The sequence below is a fragment of the Canis lupus genome, chromosome X (assembly GCF_011100685.1).
Source record: "Canis lupus familiaris isolate Mischka breed German Shepherd chromosome X, alternate assembly UU_Cfam_GSD_1.0, whole genome shotgun sequence".
Taxonomy (NCBI): Eukaryota; Metazoa; Chordata; class Mammalia; order Carnivora; family Canidae; genus Canis; species Canis lupus.
Genome location: NC_049260.1, coordinates 54,564,337 through 54,582,901, shown reverse-complemented (window position 1 = coordinate 54,582,901; position 18,565 = coordinate 54,564,337). Strand labels below are relative to the sequence as shown.

The 18,565-nt window shown below is 39.1% G+C and overlaps 1 protein-coding gene across 1 annotated transcript in view; it reads right to left on the bottom strand.

Moving 5' to 3' along the window:
* EDA (ectodysplasin A) overlaps positions 1-18,565 on the bottom strand; it is a 442,092-nt gene that overhangs the window by 126,280 nt on the left and 297,247 nt on the right.

Here is an 18,565-nt window from a genome sequence, read left to right as displayed (position 1 = left end):
GGGCATAAAATAGCTTTATTTTTATTGCAAAACTTTAAATAATATAAAAATATAAAGTCACAAAAATCTTGTCTCTCCGAGATAACCACCATAATATTTCTATACATATATATTTTTTACCTAAGTGAGAATATTTTCATTTAGTTTTATACTGCTCATAGCCTGCTTTCTCCACTCAACCATATATTTTCTATGGTCCAAATAGATACATGTCTATTATTAATAGCTACATTGAATTTCATGCTATGGATGTGCCATCATCGCCATCAGTTATTATTCCTTATTATTTAATTTAATTTATTATTTTTTCAACATAGTCTGTAGTATTGTCTCAGAAGACTTCAGTGATTCATCACTTTCATAGAACACCCAGTGTTCATTCCAACAAGTTCTCTCTTTAATGCCCATCACCCATTTAGCCCATCCTCCCCACCAACCTCCCCTCCAGCAACCCTCAGTTTGTTCTCTGTAGTTAAGGGTCTCATGTTTGCTTCCCTCTGTTTTTATCTTATTTTTTTTCCTTCCCTTCCTCTATGCTGATCCATTTTGATTCTTAAATTCCACATATGAGTGAAATCATATGATATCGATTAAGTCTTTGGCTTATTTCACTTAGTATAATACAGTCTAGTTCCATCCACATTGTTGCAAATGGCAAGATTTCATTCTTTTTGATTGCTGAGTAGTGGTTCATTGAATATATATACCACATCTTCTTTATCCATTCATCAGTCAATGAACATTTGGGCTGGGCTCTTTCCATAACTTGGCTACTGTTAATAGTGCTGCTATAAACCCTGGGGTGCATGTGCTCCTTGGAATCGGCACTTTTGTATCCTTTGGATAAATACCTGGTAGTACAATTTCTGAGTGGTAGGGTAGTTCTATTTTTTTTTAAAGATTGATTGATTGATTTATGATAGACACAGAGAGAGAGAGAGAGAGAGGCAGAGAGAGAGAGAGAGGCAGAGACACAGGAGGAGGGAGAAGCAGGCTCCATGCCGGGAGCCCGACGTGGGACTCGATCCCGGGACTCCAGGATCGCGCCCTGAGACAAACGCAGGCGCTAAACCGCTGAGCCACCAGGGATCCCCGGGTAGTTCTATTTTTAACTTTTTGAGGAACCTCCATACTGTTTTCCAGAGTGGCTGTACCAGTTTGCATTCCCACAAACTGTGCAAAAGGGTTCCCCTTTCTCTGCATCCTTGTCAACATCTGTTGTTTCCTATGCTGCTAATTTTAGCCATTCTGACAAGTGTGGGGTGGTATCTCATTGCGGTTTTGAGTTATATTTCCCTGATGATGAGGGATGTTGGGCATCTTTTCATGTGTCTGTTAGCCATCTGGATGTCTTCTTTGGAGAAATGTCTGTTCATGTCTTCTGCCCATCTCTTAACTGGGATTTTTTTATTTTGGGGGCATTGATTTTGATAAGTTCTTTATAGATTTTGGATACTAACCCTTTATCCAATATGTCATTTGCAAATATCTTCTTCCATTCTGTTGGTTCCCTTTTAGTTTTATTGTTTCCTTTGCTGTGCAGAAGCTTTTTGTCTTGATGAGGTCCCAGTAGTTCATTTTTGCTTTTGTTTCTCTTGCCTCCAGAGATGTGTCTAGTAAAGAATTTGTGGCAGCTGAGGTCAAAGAGGTTACTGCCTGTTTTCTTTTCTAGGATTTCAATGGTTTCCTGTCTTACATTTAGGTCTTTCATCCATTTTGAATTTTTTTTAATGTATGGTATAAGAAAGTGGTCCAGTTTCATTCTGTGTGTTGCTGCTGTCCAGTTTTCCCAACACCCTTTGTTGAAGAGATTGTCTTTTTTCCCATTGGATATTCTTTCCTGCTCTGTTGAAGATTAGTTGACCATATAGTTGTGGGTCTATTTCTGGGTTCTGTATTCTGTTCCGTTGATCTATGTGTCTGTTTTTGTGCCAGAACCATACTGTCTTGATGATTACAACTTTGTAATACAGCTTGAAGCCTGGGGTTGTGATACCTCCACTTTGTTTTTCTTTTTCAACATTACTTTGGCTATTTGGGATCTTTTGTGGTTCCATACGCATTTTAGGATGGTTTGCTCTAATTCTGTGAAAAATGCTGGTGGTATTTTGATGGGGATTGCAGTAAATCTGTAGATTGCTTTGGGTAGTAGAGACATTTAACAATATTTGTTCTTTCAATCTGTGAGCATGGAATGTTTTTCCACATCTTTGTGTCCTCTTCAGTTTCTTTCATCAGCATTTTATAGTTTTCAGAGTCCAGGGCTTTCACCTCTTTGGTTACATTTATTCCTCGGTGACTTATGGTTTTAAGGGCAATTGTAAATGGGGTGTACTCCTTGATTTCTCTTTCTGGAGCTTCATCATTGGTGTACAGAAATACATTAAGGTTATATCCTGTGACTTTGCTGAATTCATGAGGCAGTTCTAGCAATTTTTTGGTGGAGTCTTTTGAGTTTTCTACATAGAGTAGCATGTCTTCTTTAAGGAGTGAAAGTTTTGGCTTCTTCCTTGCTAATTTGGATGCCTTTTATTTATTTATTTTTTGTTGTCTGATTGGTGAGGCTAGGGCTTACAGTAGTATATTGAACAACAGTGATGAGAGTGGACATCCTTGTTGTATTCCTGATCTTAGGGGAAAACCTTTTAGTTTTCACCATTTAGGATGATGTGATCTTTGGGTCTTTCATTTACTGCCTTTATTTTATTATGTTCCTTGTATACCTACTTTCTTGAGGGATTATATCAAGAAAATATGCTGTACATTGTTAAATGACTTTTTGCATCTATTGAGAGGATCATATGGTTCATGATCTTTCTTTTATTAATGTAGTGCATCATCACTACATCAATTTGTGGATGTTAAACCACCTTTGCAGCCCAGCGATAAATCCCACTTGATCATATTGGTAGTATCTTGTCAAGAATTTTTGCATCGGGGAGAGGGGCAAGATGGCGGAAGAGTAGGGTCTCCAAATCACCTGTCTCAACCAAATTACCTAGAAAACCTTCAAATTATCCTGAAAATCTATGAATTCGGCCTGAGAATTAAAGAGAGAACACCTGGAATGCTACAGTGAGAAGAGTTCGGCTTCTATCAAGGTAGGAATACGGGGGAAAAAAGAAATAAAGAAACAAAAGGCATCCAAGGGGGAAGGGCCCCGCAAGGAGCCGGGCTGGGGCCCGGGCGATTGTCCTCGGGACAGGAGAGCCCCGTCCCGGAGAAGCAGGAGCTGCACCAACCTTCCAGGGCAGAAAGGGGCTCGCAGGGAGTTGGAGCAGGACCCCAGGAGGGCAGGTATGCCCTCAGGCTCCCTGGGACAGTAACAGAGCAACTGCGCACCCAGGAGAGTGCGCCGAGCTCCCTAAGGGCTGCAGCGCAAACGGCGGGATCCGGAGCAGCTCGGAGGGGCTCGGGGGCGGCTCCGTGAAGGGGGATGCGGGGCGGGAGCGGGAATCCAACATGCAGGCCCTGGAGCACAGGGCGCCGGGACACAGCCCAGGATCCGGCCTCCCCCCGGGACAGGCAGAGGCCGGGAGGGCCCAGGACAGCAAGGACGCTCCTGCCAGAGCTGAGCAGATCAGCGGCCCCGCCCCCGGAGCCTCCAGGCTCCTGCAGACAGAGAGCTCTGTAGTTACTGCGGGAGCTGACTCCAGGGCTCCAGAGCTGGCCGCCGCCACAGGGGTTGTTCCTCCTGTGGCCTCACGGGGTAAACACCCCCCACTGAGCCCTGCACCAGGCAGGGGGCAGAGCAGCTCCCCCAAGTGCTAACACCTGAAAATCAGCACAACAGGCCCCTCCCCCAGAAGACCAGCTAGACAGACAATTTCCAGGGGAAGCCAAGGGACTTAAAGTACACAGAATCAGAAGATACTCCCCCGTGGTTCTTTTTTTCTTTTTTCTTTTTGTTGTTGTTTTGTTTTGTTTTGCTTTTTGTTTCCTTCCCCCACCCCTTTTTTTTCCTTTCTTTCTTTTTCTTTCTCTTTTTCTTCTTTTTTTCTTCCTTTTTTTTTCTCTTTCTCTTTTCTTTCCTTCTTTCTCTCTTTTTCCCAATACAAATTGCTTTTGGCCACTCTGCACTGAGCAAAATGACTAGAAGGAAAACCTCACCTCAAAAGAAAGAATCAGAAACAGTCCTCTCTCCCACAGAGTTACAAAATCTGGATTACAATTCAATGTCAGAAAGCCAATTCAGAAGCACTATTATACAGCTACTGGTGGCTCTAGAAAAAAGCATAAAGGACTCAAGAGACTTCATGACTGCAGAATTTAGAGCTAATCAGGCAGAAATTAAAAATCAATTGAATGAGATGCAAATCAAACTAGAAGTCCTAAGGACTAGGGTTAACGAGGTGGAAGAACGAGTGAGTGACATAGAAGACAAGTTGATAGCAAAGAGGGAAACTGAGGAAAAAAGAGACAAACAATTAAAAGACCATGAAGATAGATTAAGGGAAATAAACGACAGCCTGAGGAAGAAAAACCTACGTTTAATTGGTGTTCCCAATGGCGCCGAAAGGGACAGAGGACCAGAATATGTATTTGAACAAATTCTAGCTGAAAACTTTCCTAATATGGGAAGGGAAACAGGCATTCAGATCCAGGAAATAGAGAGATCCCCCCCTAAAATCAATAAAAACCGTTCAACACCTCGACATTTAATAGTGAAGCTTGCAAATTCCAAAGATAAAGAGAAGATCCTTAAAGCAGCAAGAGACAAGAAATCCCTGACTTTTATGGGGAGGAGTATTAGGGTAACAGCAGACCTCTCCACAGAGACCCGGCAGGCCAGAAAGGGCTGGCAGGATATATTCAGGGTCCTAAATGAGAAGAACATGCATCCAAGAATACTTTATCCAGCAAGGATCTCATTCAAAATGGAAGGAGAGATAAAGAGCTTCCAAGACAGGCAGCAACTGAAAGAATATGTGACCTCCAAACCAGCTCTGCAAGAAATTTTAAGGGGGACTCTTAAAATTCCCCTTTAAGAAGAAGTTCAGTGGAACAATCCACAAAAACAAGGACTGAATAGATATCATGATGACACTAAACTCATATCTCTCAATAGTAACTCTGAACGTGAACGGGCTTAATGACCCCATCAAAAGGCGCAGGGTTTCAGACTGGATAAAAAAGCAGTACCCATCTATTTGCTGTCCACAAGAGACTTATTTTAGACAGAAGGACACCTACAACCTGAAAATAAAAGATTGGAGAACCATTTACCATTCGAATGGTCCTCACAAGAAAGCAGGGATAGCCATCCTTATATCAGATAAACTAAAATTTACCCCGAACACTGTAGTGAGAGATGAAGAGGGACACTATATCATACTTAAAGGATCTATCCAACAAGAGGACTTAACAATCCTCAATATATATGCCCCGAATGTGGGAGCTGCCAAATATATAAATCAATTATTAACCAAATACTTAGATAATAATACACTTATACTTGGTGACTTCAATCTAGCTCTTTCTATACTCGATAGGTCTTCTAAGCACAACATCTCCAAAGAAACGAGAGCTTTAAATGATACACTGGACCAGATGGATTTCACAGATATCTACAGAACTTTACATCCAAACTCAACTGAATACACATTCTTCTCAAGTGCACATGGAACTTTCTCCAGAATAGACCACATACTGGGTCACATATCGGGTCTGAACTGATACCATAAGATTGGGATCGTCCCCTGCATATTTTCAGACCATAATGCCTTGAAATTAGAACTAAATCACGGGATCCCTGGGTGGCCCAGCGGTTTGGCGTCTGCCTTTGGCCCAGGGCGCGATCCTGGAAACCCGGGATCGAATCCCACATCGGGCTCCCGGTGCATGGAGCCTGCTTCTCCCTCTGCCTGTGTCTCTGCCTCTCTCTCTCTCTCTGTGAGACTATCATAAATAAAAATAAAAATAAAAAAAAAAGAACTAAATCAGAACAAGAAGTTTGGAAGGACCTCAAACACGTGGAGGTTAAGGACCATCCTGCTAAAAGATGAAAGGGTCAACCAGGAAATTAAGGAAGAATTAAAAAGATTCATGGAAACTAAGGAGAATGAAGATACAACCGTTCAAAATCTTTGGGATGCAGCAAAAGCAGTCCTAAGGGGGAAATACATTGCAATACAAGCATCCATTCAAAAACTGGAAAGAACTCAAATACAAAAGCTAACCTTACACCTAAAGGAGCTAGAGAAAAAACAGCAAATAGATCCTATACACAGCAGAAGAAGAGAGTTAATTAAGATTCGAGCAGAACTCAACGAAATCGAGACCAGAAGAACTGTGGAACAGATCAACAGAACCAGGAGTTGGTTCTTTGAAAGAATTAATAAGATACATAAACCATTAGCCAGCCTTATTAAAAAGAAGAGAGAGGAGACTCAAATTAATAAAATCATGAATGAGAAAGGAGAGATCACTACCAACACCAAGGAAATACAAACAATTTTAAAAACATATTATGAACAGCTATACGCCAATAAATTAGGCAATCGAGAAGAAATGGACGCATTCCTGGAAAGCCACAAACTACCAAAACTGGAACAGGAAGAAATAGAAAACCTGAACAGGCCAATAACCAGGGAGGAAATTGAAGCAGTCATCAAAAACCTCCCAAGACACAAGAGTCCAGGGCCAGATGGCTTCCCAGGGGAATTCTATGAAACGTTTAAAGAAGAAACCATACCTATTCTCCTAAAGCTGTTTGGAAAGATAGAAAGAGATGGAGTACTTCCAAATTCGTTCTATGAGGCCAGCATCACCTTAATTCCAAAACCAGACAAAGACCCGACCAAAAAGGAGAATTACAGACCAATATCCCTGATGAACATGGATGCAAAAATTCTCAACAAGATACTGGCCAATAGGATCCAACACTACATTAAGAAAATTATTCACCATGACCAAGTAGGATTTATCCCCGGGACACAAGGCTGGTTCAACACCCGAAAAACAATCATTGTGATTCATCATATCAGCAAGAGAAAAACCAAGAACCATATTATCCTCTCATTAGATGCAGAGAAAGCATTTGACAAAATACAGCATCCATTTCTGATCAAAACTCTTCAGAGTGTAGGGATAGAGGGAACATTCCTCAACATCTTAAAAGCCATCTACGAAAAGCCCACAGCAAATATCATTCTCAATGGGGAAGCACTGGGAGCCTTTCCCCTAAGATCAGGAACAAGACAGGGATGTCCACTCTCACCACTGCTATTCAACATAGTACTGGAAGTCCTAGCCTCAGCAATCAGACAACAAAAAGACATTAAAGGCATTCAAATTGGCAAAGAAGAAGTCACACTCTCCCTCTTCGCCGATGACATGATACTCTACATAGAAAACCCAAAAGTCTCCATCCCAAGATTGCTAGAACTCATACAGCAATTCAGTAGCGTGGCAGGATACAAAATCAATGCCCAGAAGTCAGTGGCATTTCTATACACTAACAATGAGACTGAAGAAAGAGAAATGAAGGAGTCAATCCCATTTACAATTGCACCCAAAAGCATAAGATACCTAGGAATAAACCTAACCAAAGAGGTAAAGGATCTATACCCTCAAAACTATAGAACACTTCTGAAAGAAATTGAGGAAGACACAAAGAGATGGAAAAATATTCCATGCTCATGGATTGGCAGAATTAATATTGTGAAAATGTCAATGTTACCCAGGGCAATATACGCGTTTAATGCAATCCCTATCAAAATACCATGGACTTTCTTCAGAGAGTTAGAACAAATTATTTTAAGATTTGTGTGGAATCAGAAAAGACCCCGAATAGCCAGGGGAATTTTAAAAAAGAAAACCATATCTGGGGGCATCACAATGCCAGATTTCAGGTTGTACTACAAAGCTGTGGTCATCAAGACAGTGGGGTACTGGCAGAAAAACAGACACATAGATCAATGGAACAGAATAGAGAATCCAGAAGTGGACCCTGAACTTTATGGTCAACTAATATTCGATAAAGGAGGAAAGACTATCCATTGGAAGAAAGACAGTCTCTTCAATAAATGGTGCTGGGAAAATTGAACATCCACATGCAGAAGAATGAAACTAGACCACTCTCTTGCACCATACACAAAGATAAACTCAAAATGGATGAAAGATCTAAATGTGAGACAAGATTCCATCAAAATCCTAGAGAAGAACACAGGCAACACCCTTTTTGAACTCGGCCACAGTAACTTCTTGCAAGATACATCCACGAAGGCAAAAGAAACAAAAGCAAAAATGAACTATTGGGACTTCATCAAGATAAGAAGCTTTTGCACAGGAAAGGATACAGTCAACAAAACTCAAAGACAACCTACAGAATGGGAGAAGATATTTGCAAATGACATATCAGATAAGGGCTAGTTTCCAAGATCTATAAAGAACTTATTAAACTTATTAAACTCAACACCAAAGAAACAAACAATCCAATCATGAAATGGGCAAAAGACATGAGCAGAAATCTCACAGAGGAAGACATAGACATGGCCAACATGCATATGAGAAAATGCTCTGCATCACTTGCCATCAGGGAAATACAAATCAAAACCACAATGAGATACCACCTCACACCAGTGAGAATGGGGCAAATTAACAAGGCAGGAAACAACAAATGTTGGAGAGCATGCGGAGAAAAGGGAACCCTCTTACACTGTTGGTGGGAATGTGAACTGGTGCAGCCACTCTGGAAAACTGTGTGGAGGTTCCTCAAAGAGTTAAAAATAGACCTGCCCTACGACCCAGAAATTGCACTGTTGGGGATTTACCCCAAAGATACAGATGCAATGAAACGCCGGGACACCTGCACCCCGATGTTTATAGCAGCAATGGCCATGATAGCCAAACTGTGGAAGGAGCCTCGGTGTCCAACGAAAGATGAATGGATCAAGAAGATGTGGTTTATGTATACAATGGAATATTACTCAGCTATTAGAAATGACAAATACCCACCATTTGCTTCAACGTGGATGGAACTGGAGGGTATTATGCTGAGTGAAGTAAGTCAGTCGGAGAAGGACAAACATTATATGTTCTCATTCATTTGGGGAATATAAATAATAGTGAAAGGGAATAGAAGGGAAGGGAGAAGAAATGTGTGGGAAATATCAGAAAGGGAGACAGAACGTAAAGACTCCTAACTCTGGGAAACGAACTAGGGGTGGTAGAAGGGGAGGAGGGAGGGGGGTGGGAGTGAATGGGTGACGGGCACTGGGGGTTATTCTGTATGTTGGTAAATTGAACACCAATAAAAAATAAATTAAAAAAAAAGAATTTTTGCATCCATGTTCATCATGGATATTAGTTTGTAATTCTCCTTTTCAGTGGGGTCTTTGTCTGATTTTGGGATCAAGGTAATGTTTGCCACCTAGAATGAGTTTGGAAGTTTTCCTTCCATTCCTGTTTTTTTGGAACAATTTCAGAAAAATAGGTATCAATTCTTCTTTAAATGTTTGGTAGAATTCCCCAGGAAAGCCATCTGGACTCTTGTTTATTGTGAGATTTTTGATTACTGATTCAATTTCTTTTTTTTTTTTTTCTGATTCAATTTCTTTGCTGGATATGGGTCTGTTCAAATTTTCTACTTTTTCCTGTTTCAGTTTTGGTAGTTTATGTTTCTAGGAATTTATTCATTTCTTCCAGATTGTTCAATTTGTTCACATATATTTACACATAATAATATTCTCTTATAATTGTATTTGTATTTGTATATTGTACAGTGTTTGTTCTGATCTCTCCTCTTTCATTTGTGATTTTATTCATTTGGATATTTTCTCTTTGGCTAGGGGTTTATCAATTTTGTTAAGTTTTTCAAAGAACCAGCTCCTAGTTTCATTGATCTTTTCTATTGTTTTTGAAATTTCTATATCACTTATTTCTGCTCTAATCTTAAATATTTCCCTCCTTTTTTTGGCTGGGGGCTTAATTTGTTGTTCTTTTTCCAGCTCCTTTAGGTGTAAGTTTTATGTATATTTGAAACTTTTCTTGCTTCTTGAGGAAGGCCTATATTGCTATATACTTGCTTTTATGACTGTCTTTGCTGCATCCCAAAGGTTTTTGGGTGTTGTGTTTTCATTTTCTTTTGCTTCCATGAATTGCTTTATTTCTTTAATTTCCTGGTTAACTCATTCATTCTTTAGAAGGATATTCTTTAACCCCCAAGTGTTTATGGTCTTTCCATTTTTTTTTCCTGTGGTTGACTTCAAATTTCAGAGTGGTGTGATCTGAAAATATGAATGGTATGATCTCAATATTTTTGTTCCGGGTGACACCTGACATGACACCCAGTTCATGATCAATTCTGGAGAATGTTCCATGTGCACTCAAAAAGAACATATATTTTGCTGCTTTAAGATGAAATGTTCTGAATATATCTGTTAAGTCCACCTGATCCAGTGTGTCATTCAAATCCATCAATTCATGGTTGACCTCCTGTTTAGAATATCAGTCCATTGCTGTGATTTGGGTGTCAGAGTCCCCTATTGTCATTGCATTATTATCAATGAGTTTCCTTAAGTTTGTTATTAATTGATTTATATATTTGGCTGCTCCCAAGTTGGGGGCATAAATATTTACAATCATTAGATCTTGTTGGATAGACCCTCTACTATGATATAGTGCCCTTCTTCACTTCTTATTTCAGTCTTTGGTTTAAAATCTAGTTTGAAAAAATAAAATAAAATAAAATCTAGTTTGTCTGATTAAGTATGGCTATTTCCACTTTCTTTTGATGTCCATTAGCATGATAAATTGTTCTCTACTCCCTCGCTTTCAATTTGGATATGTCTTTGGGTCTAAAATTGCTTTTCTAAGCAGCACAATGACGGGTCTTATTTTTTTTTAATCCATTCTGATACTCTCTGTCTTTTGATTGGAGCATTTAGTCCATTTACATTCAGAGTAATTACTGATAAATATGAATTTACTGACATTCTATTACCTGTAAAGCCACTGTTCCTGTAGATAATCCCTGTTCCTTTCTTTCTTGCTTTTGGTCTCTCTTTCCCACTCAAAGGATCCCCTTTAATATTTCTTGCAGAGTTGGTTCAGTGTCCATAAACTCCCTCAGTTTTTGCCTGTCTTGGAAACTCTTTATCTCTCCTTCTATTCTGAATAATAACCTTGCTGCATATAGTATTCTTGGCTGCATATTTTTCCCATTGAACACATCGAATATATCATGACACTTTCTTCTGGCCTGCCGTGTTTCTGTGGATAGGTCTGTTTGCTAACCTTTTATTTCTACCCTTGAAGGTTAATGATCTTTTGTCCCTCACTGCTTTCAGAATTCTTTTTTTTTATTTCTCAAGTTTCACTATAGTGTATCTTTGTGTTGACCTATTTTTGTTGATTTCTAAGGGGAATTCTCTGTGCCTCTTGGACTTGAATGCCTATTTCCTTCCTCAGATTAGGGAAGTTTTCAGCTATAATTTGTTCAAATAAACTTTCTGCCCCCCCCCAACTCTTCTTCTTCTGGTACTCTTATGATATGGATATTATTGTGCTCTGTGGAATTGCTGAGTTAGCTAAGTCTATATTCATGACCTAATAGTTCTTTCCCTCTTCTTTTTAGCTACATTATTTTCCATAATTTTATCTTCTGTATCACATTTATATTCCTCTACTTTCATCCTCATTGTGATTACATCCAGTTCGTTTTGCATATCAGTTATACCATTAAAAAAATTAAATTTTAAAAGATTTTGTTTATTTAATAGAGGGGGAGAGAGCACAAGCAGGGGGAGTGGCAGGCAGAAGGAGAGGGAGAAGCAGACTCCCCGAGGAGCAGGGAACCCACTGTGGGGCTTGAACCCAGGACCCTGGGATCATAACCTGAGCTGAAGGCAGACACTTAACCCACTGAGCCACCCTGGCACCTAGTTATAGCATTTTTTATTTTGGCCTGACTAGTTCTTAGGTCTTTTATCTTTACCCTCAGGGGTTCTCTGGTGTTTTCTATATGTCTTTCAAGTCCAGCTACTATTCTTATGACTATTGTTCTAAATTCTTTTTTTTAAAGATTTTATTCATTTATTCACAAGACACACACACACACACACACACACAGAGAGAGAGAGAGAGAGAGAGAGAGAGAGAGAGGCAGAGACACAGGCAGAGGGAGAAGCAGGCTCCATGCAGGGAGCCCGACATGGGACTCTATCCCGGGTCTCCAGGATCACGCCCTGGACCGAAGGTGGCGCCAAACTGCTGAGCCACTGGGGCTGCCCCTAAATTCTTTTTCAGCTATATTGCTTATATCTGTTTTGAGCAAATCCGTGGCTGTCATTTCTTCTTGATCTTTCTTTTGAGAAATCCTCCATCTTGTCATTATGTCTAGGTTTCTGTCTTTTGTGTGTTATGAAAGTTTGTTATGTTTCCTGCTCCCGAGATTAATAGTATATTAAGAAGGGGTCATACACTGTCCAGGGCCTGGCACTTCATGAAGTATTTCTAGTATAAGCTGTGTGCACTCTGATGTTGTGTTTTGGCAGCTCTTTTCTATATTCAGTCCTCTGCAGAGTTCCTCGTTGCTTGCAGTGGGCATTTGCACTTTTAACTAGGTGTCCTTTTATTTGTTTGTTAAAGTCTGTTAAAAAAAAAGCCTGATCCAGGAAAAAAGTAAAAGGAATAGCAAACAACCAAACAAAAAACTATAAGCCTGATTATAAAGAAAAAAAATGAGGAAAAAAGAAAAGAAAAAATAAAGAAGCCTAATCCAAAAAAAGAGAAAAGGAAACAAACCAACAAATGAAAAAAAACACTAAAAGACTGATTCCAAAGAAAAAAGAAAAATAGAAAATAAATACTAGAAGAAGAAGAAGAAGAAGAAGAAGAAGAAGAAGAAGAAGAAGAAGAAGAAGAAAGAAAGAAAGAAAGAAGAAAGAAAGAAAGAAAGAAAGAAAGAAAGAAAGAAAGAAAGAAAGAAAGAACAAACGAACGAGCTTGGTCCAGAACTGAAACTGACACTTTGGATCACTCTATGATGACTTGTACATGCAGGGTGCTTGTGTTGGTCTTCTGAGGGAGAGGCCCCCACTGTGCTGCCTCACAGTCAGATATGCCTTAGTAAAGATGTATGGTGCTGGGGGCAGCATATGGTATGAGTCCAGCCTCCACTGGAGGTGCTGTGTTTCTCTCTGAAGTCCAACTGTGCCAGTGGGTTGGGGGAAGATGGTATCGCCCTGCCTTTTTGTCCCCAGGTAGGGGAACTCCCGGCTGCTGCTGTTCAGGAGGCCCTCGCAGAAAAGTGAACAATCTCCCTTCCAGTGTCCTAGGCTTTCATCAGATCCCTGCACCTACCCAACCTGCCTGTAACTGGGCCATCAACATGCCTGGCCACTGTTCTATGTTTTATCTCTGGCCAGCAGCTGGTATTCAGAATTCCAACTCTTAAAGGGCCTGGCAAGGGAAGGACATGCTCCCCTCCCTGGAGGGAGAGACTCACAGCACTGCACCAGGCAGGCATCATTCTGTCCCGGAAAAGCAGTCATGTGGTCACCCAAGTGCCTGGAGTCTATGGTGAAGTATAGCAAAAAGCTGCAACCAGGTTATCTGCCCTCAGTGCATCTCTGTCCCCTGCTGTGGAATTGTTGCTGAATGGCACCAGGCGGGGATTTTGTCCTTAACTAGGCAACATACCTTTTCCCAAATGTATTCCAGGAAGGGGAAGATTCTTTCCCAGAGCGACCGAAGGGAATCCCCATACCATGGTCCCTTGCATGAACCCTACGTGCTGCTCTCTCGCTTTCTTCATGAAAAGGGCTCCTTCCCCTCCATGGCACTATGCTTTTTTCTCCCCCAATTCACATCTCTGAACCTTGCATCTGACATATTCTCTTCCTCCAGTTGTACAGATTGTTTTCTTATCAAATTGATTTCCTAGTTGTCCAAAATGATTTGATGTTGATCTAGCTGTGTTTGAGTGATGAAGCAAGCCCAGGGTACCCCCCCCCCTACTCCATCATCTTAACTCCTTCTCTACCCCAAATCCTTTTACTTTTGAAGTATTATTTCTATCATTCCAACCAAGAAATTTTGGTTAATCTCTGAGTCCCCTCTCTTCTGCTTCAAATTATCTATTAAGTTATCCTTCAAGTCCCATTTGTCCACATAGTTCTGGGGTTCAGAGAGCTCAGTCATAAATTTCTAACTTCCCACACATACTATATTGATGTCTGCCCAGAATTAAACTGCAGGTTGTTCCTCCCTCTGGGACTTCATTATTATACATCCACAACTTTTTCACATTCCTATTTCTGCTGAAGTTTTGGTTTGCCAGTATCCTATGCATCCAATTATAATTGGATAGTACCAGTTATGTCAAAATTCTTCTGGGAGTTAGCCATGACAAAGCACACAACCATTCTTCTTCCTTTCCTAGACAGCTACAGAACTCCTACAGCGCTCATAGTCTGTAAGACTCATTTTGATCCTTTATCCTCTACTGTCTTCCAATGATCTCTCATAATAATACAATGTTTTATAAGTGAATGGCCCTGGTTTCACTAATGATAATCATAACTTACATATATACTTGTTTGAGTCAATCATAATCTTGCAGCATGAGTGCTTCTTTGTGGTTTAAAAAAATGTGCTTGAAGTAAACTGTGGACTGAGTAGTAGGACTGAGAGTGACTCTACTCCTGACTGACACTTTTATAGCCTTGGACAAGTTACATAATCTTTAATTTTCTTATCTGTAAATAGGGGATAATAATAGTACTTTGGTCATAAAGTAGTTGTAGGTTTAGTACAGCATCCAGCATTTAATATACATTCAATAAATGCTAGTATTACTATATTAAAATTAATCTCCAATTATACTGGTTGGATACTTTGAGGGTTAAAAATGAAGAAACAAATCTGCATTTTCATCGTAGTATTAGTTCAAAATACAATTCCAGAATCCTCATATCTGCTGCATCTCTAATTGGAAAAAAATGGGTAGAATTTAAAAAGGCTTTACCATTCTATGCTAACTTACTTCAAAATTGTGTGATTTACTGTTTATATAGAACAATTACACCCAATAGCTTTACTGTACATGATTAGTGTCTTGTAGAATATATTCATGTATCAAATATAAAAATGTATAGATAATCTCCAACTTGCCATAGGGCTGTATTTAAAAACATTTAGATTGAACTATATGAAATTATTGTTTTGTGTCCAAAATGCTTGAATATCAGTAATTTCACACAGATCAACTAAGCAGTATTTTTAAATCACTTGATTGGAATTTAAAATGGATTTCCCCATAGAATCAGCTTAATAAAGTCTGGCTGGGTTTCCACATAAAGCCCATAGACAGTTACTTAACCTACAATATGAGTAAGCACTCATACTATTAATATAAATCCAAACTGCTATTTATAATAAAATCTCAATCATTTGGAACTCTAGAAGAAGTCATTCTGGATAAAACAGTTTTCTTGACAACTTCGCTGAAACTTCAGCTATTTGGATAGAAACCAGTCTATAATCTATGATTTAATTGAGGGTTTACTGAATACATGGAAGACTATTTGTTTGTACAGTAAAAGGCCCCAGTACATTATGGTTTTAGGTTTGAAAAAGTACAATTACATTACAGAGCAATACATGCTTTGTTAGAATTGTACAGTTCTCTGAGAGCAAGAGAAAATCATCTAATACAGACTGGGAGTGAATAAGCCTTCTTGGAGGAGGTGCTACCTCTGAGTCCTGAAGGATATTGAGGATTCAGTTGTGAATGGGAAGCCAAAAAGGAATTCTAGGCAAAAAGAGCATCGTGTTTAGAGGTTCAGGGGAAAGAGAATAGCATTTTTTAAAAACTCAAGTACCTTAGAATAAATGGTGGGAGGGAAGGAGGGATGGCAAAAAATGAGCCAAGAGACATTAAATAAGAGCCAAATCATGTTAGGAAATTTAGGCTTTATCCTGCAGGAGGGGTATCCTCTGAAGGTTTTTCCTCTGTAAGTGTTCGTACCTTATGAAAATCTGAGCTATAATTTATATATAGCAAAATACACACATTTTAAGCACACAGTTTGAAGAATTTTGAAAAACACACACACCTTTGTAATCACCACCAAAATCAAGATATAATACATTTACATTACTCCAGAATTTTCCCTTGTGCCCCTCCCAGTCATTCCTCAGCAATATTCCCTAATCCAGGAAACCACTCTTTTGACTTCTATCACCATAGCTTAGTTTTTCTCATTCTAGAACTTCAAGCATATGGAATCATACAATATGATTGAATTACTTTTGTGTGTTGTATGTCTTCCTTTCAATATGTCTATGAAACTTATCCATGTTGTTTTGGGTATCAGTAGTTCCTTCCTATTTATTGCTAAATAGTATTTTATTATATGGACATACCATAATTTTTTAATGCATTCATCTATTGAGGGACATTTGGGTTAATTCCAGTTTGGGGCTATTATGAATAAAGCTGATGTGAGCATTCATGTATGCATCTTTCTGGGGACATGTTTTCATTTTTCTTGGGTAAACACCTCAGGGTAGAACTTCTGGGTTATACAGTATGTATTTGTTGTGAGGAACTGCTAAATGGTTTTCGAGAATGACTATACCATTTTATACTCCCACCAGCAATGTATGGGAGTTAAAGTGCTGTGCACCTTTACTATACTTAACATTGTCAATATTTTTTATTTAAACCATTCTTGTGGCTGTAGTGTTTCATTGTGGTTGGTCTTTGAATTCTTAACTTTTTAAAAAGGCTTTTTTCCTCTTAACTTGCCATCAACTATTTGATTTCACTTCACCTACTATAACATCTTTTCCAATCCCTTTAAATTTACTGCTCATAAAAAATTTACTGTTTATAATCTGCTATAGGATTGACATCTTGTTAAAACTTATTAGAATCATGCACAAACAGAATAAACAGGGAGTCAGTGCATTTTTGTTTTTTTTTTTGTTTGTTTTTTTTTTTTTTTTAATTTTATTTATTTATGATAGTCACATAGAGAGAGAGAGAGGCAGAGACACAGGCAGAGGGAGAAGCAGGCTCCATGCAGGGAGCCCGACGTGGGATTCGATCCCGGATCTCCAGGATCGCGCCCCGGGCCAAAGGCAGGCACCAAACCGCTGTGCCACCCAAGGATCCCTCTCTGGCACTTTAAAGGCCATTTGTTTACTGCTTGATTCCTGGTTGTGGTCTGGATAGGTGAATTTGTCCAGGAAACTGAGTTTTACACAGGTATGTTATTACAGTATAATGCTATTTCTAGGAAAAAGAAATTTTGAAGTCCAAATGGAGAACCTCCTTGCTATCACAAACTACAATTTCAGAATTTTCTACAGTTTTTGTGTTCCTTCACAGTCTCAGTTTCTGAGTGTTCTGGTAGGGCCTCTAGTATGTTTTTGTGTCCTGGTGGCAATAGTAAGAAAATAAGATCATATATTAATTTTTCCAAAGGGTCTTATGGGAGTTGGTGAGAACTCAAGCTCCCAGAGGAGGAAGGCTAAGGGAGAAACAAACCCCTTCATATAGCAGAAACAACCTTAGCTCCCATGGGTAGTAGGAGTAGCTTCAAGTCCCTTAAGAGAGGCTCTGAGGAGTACAGAACATTCATAAATCAAGTGTTTATTAGAAGGGGATTGCCTATACATGAAAAATTTTTTAATATAGTTTCTATTTTCTTAATAAAAAACAGATGAAAACAACATGAAACACTGCTTCAACTGAAAGAGGATCTCTATTCATAATACCCTTATTTGAGTCAGAGATAAGATGGGAAACTATCCTCTGTTTAATATAATTGCAAAGACAAAAATCAGTGGCTACTCATACAAAAAGTCTAAAATTCTAGCTTGAATTTTGCATCCATCAGCATGACCTCCAGAGGCGAGTTGCAAAATATGAACAAAACAGCCTTCTCTCTTTCAATATTGCTTTCTTATTGCACAAGAGAGGAGGCATCAGGAATGTTGGCCACAGCCAGACATTTTGCTCAAGGGAAAAAAATTAATTCTTTACATTTTATTAACTGATTACATCCTTGTTTCCTATGGTAAAGTTACATGGTAAACAGCACCTACAGATTATAGGGGTCTCAGCTGGAAACAATTCGTTAACAGTGAGACATGAGGGATATATCCATTACAGCTAGTGACTCTCTAGATATTGCTACATATTTTTTCTAATATCTAAACCAACAAAATTATTTGATACTTTTTTTCTCTTTTTACCAAGACATAGAGTCAATTTAATTCATTTTTATATTTTATGGTTGATGTATTTGATTGTATTAGATTATGCATAGAAAATTATTCATAAGCTTCTTGAAAGTAGAGGCACACAGTAGACCCCTAATAAATATCTATCTGTTGGAAGAATAATAGGACTATCAGTAAACCATTCCTAAAAGCCAGAATTTTATTGGGTCTGATTGGACATCATTTCTTAGGATTAACCACGGAGAGGTAGACTAAGGACTCATTACATTATTGGCAGTAATTAAATCAAAGGGATCTTGGTGGGTCAGAGGCTCTCAAACTTTGTTGTGCATCAGAATCACTAGGCATGAGTGTTAAAATGTAGAAA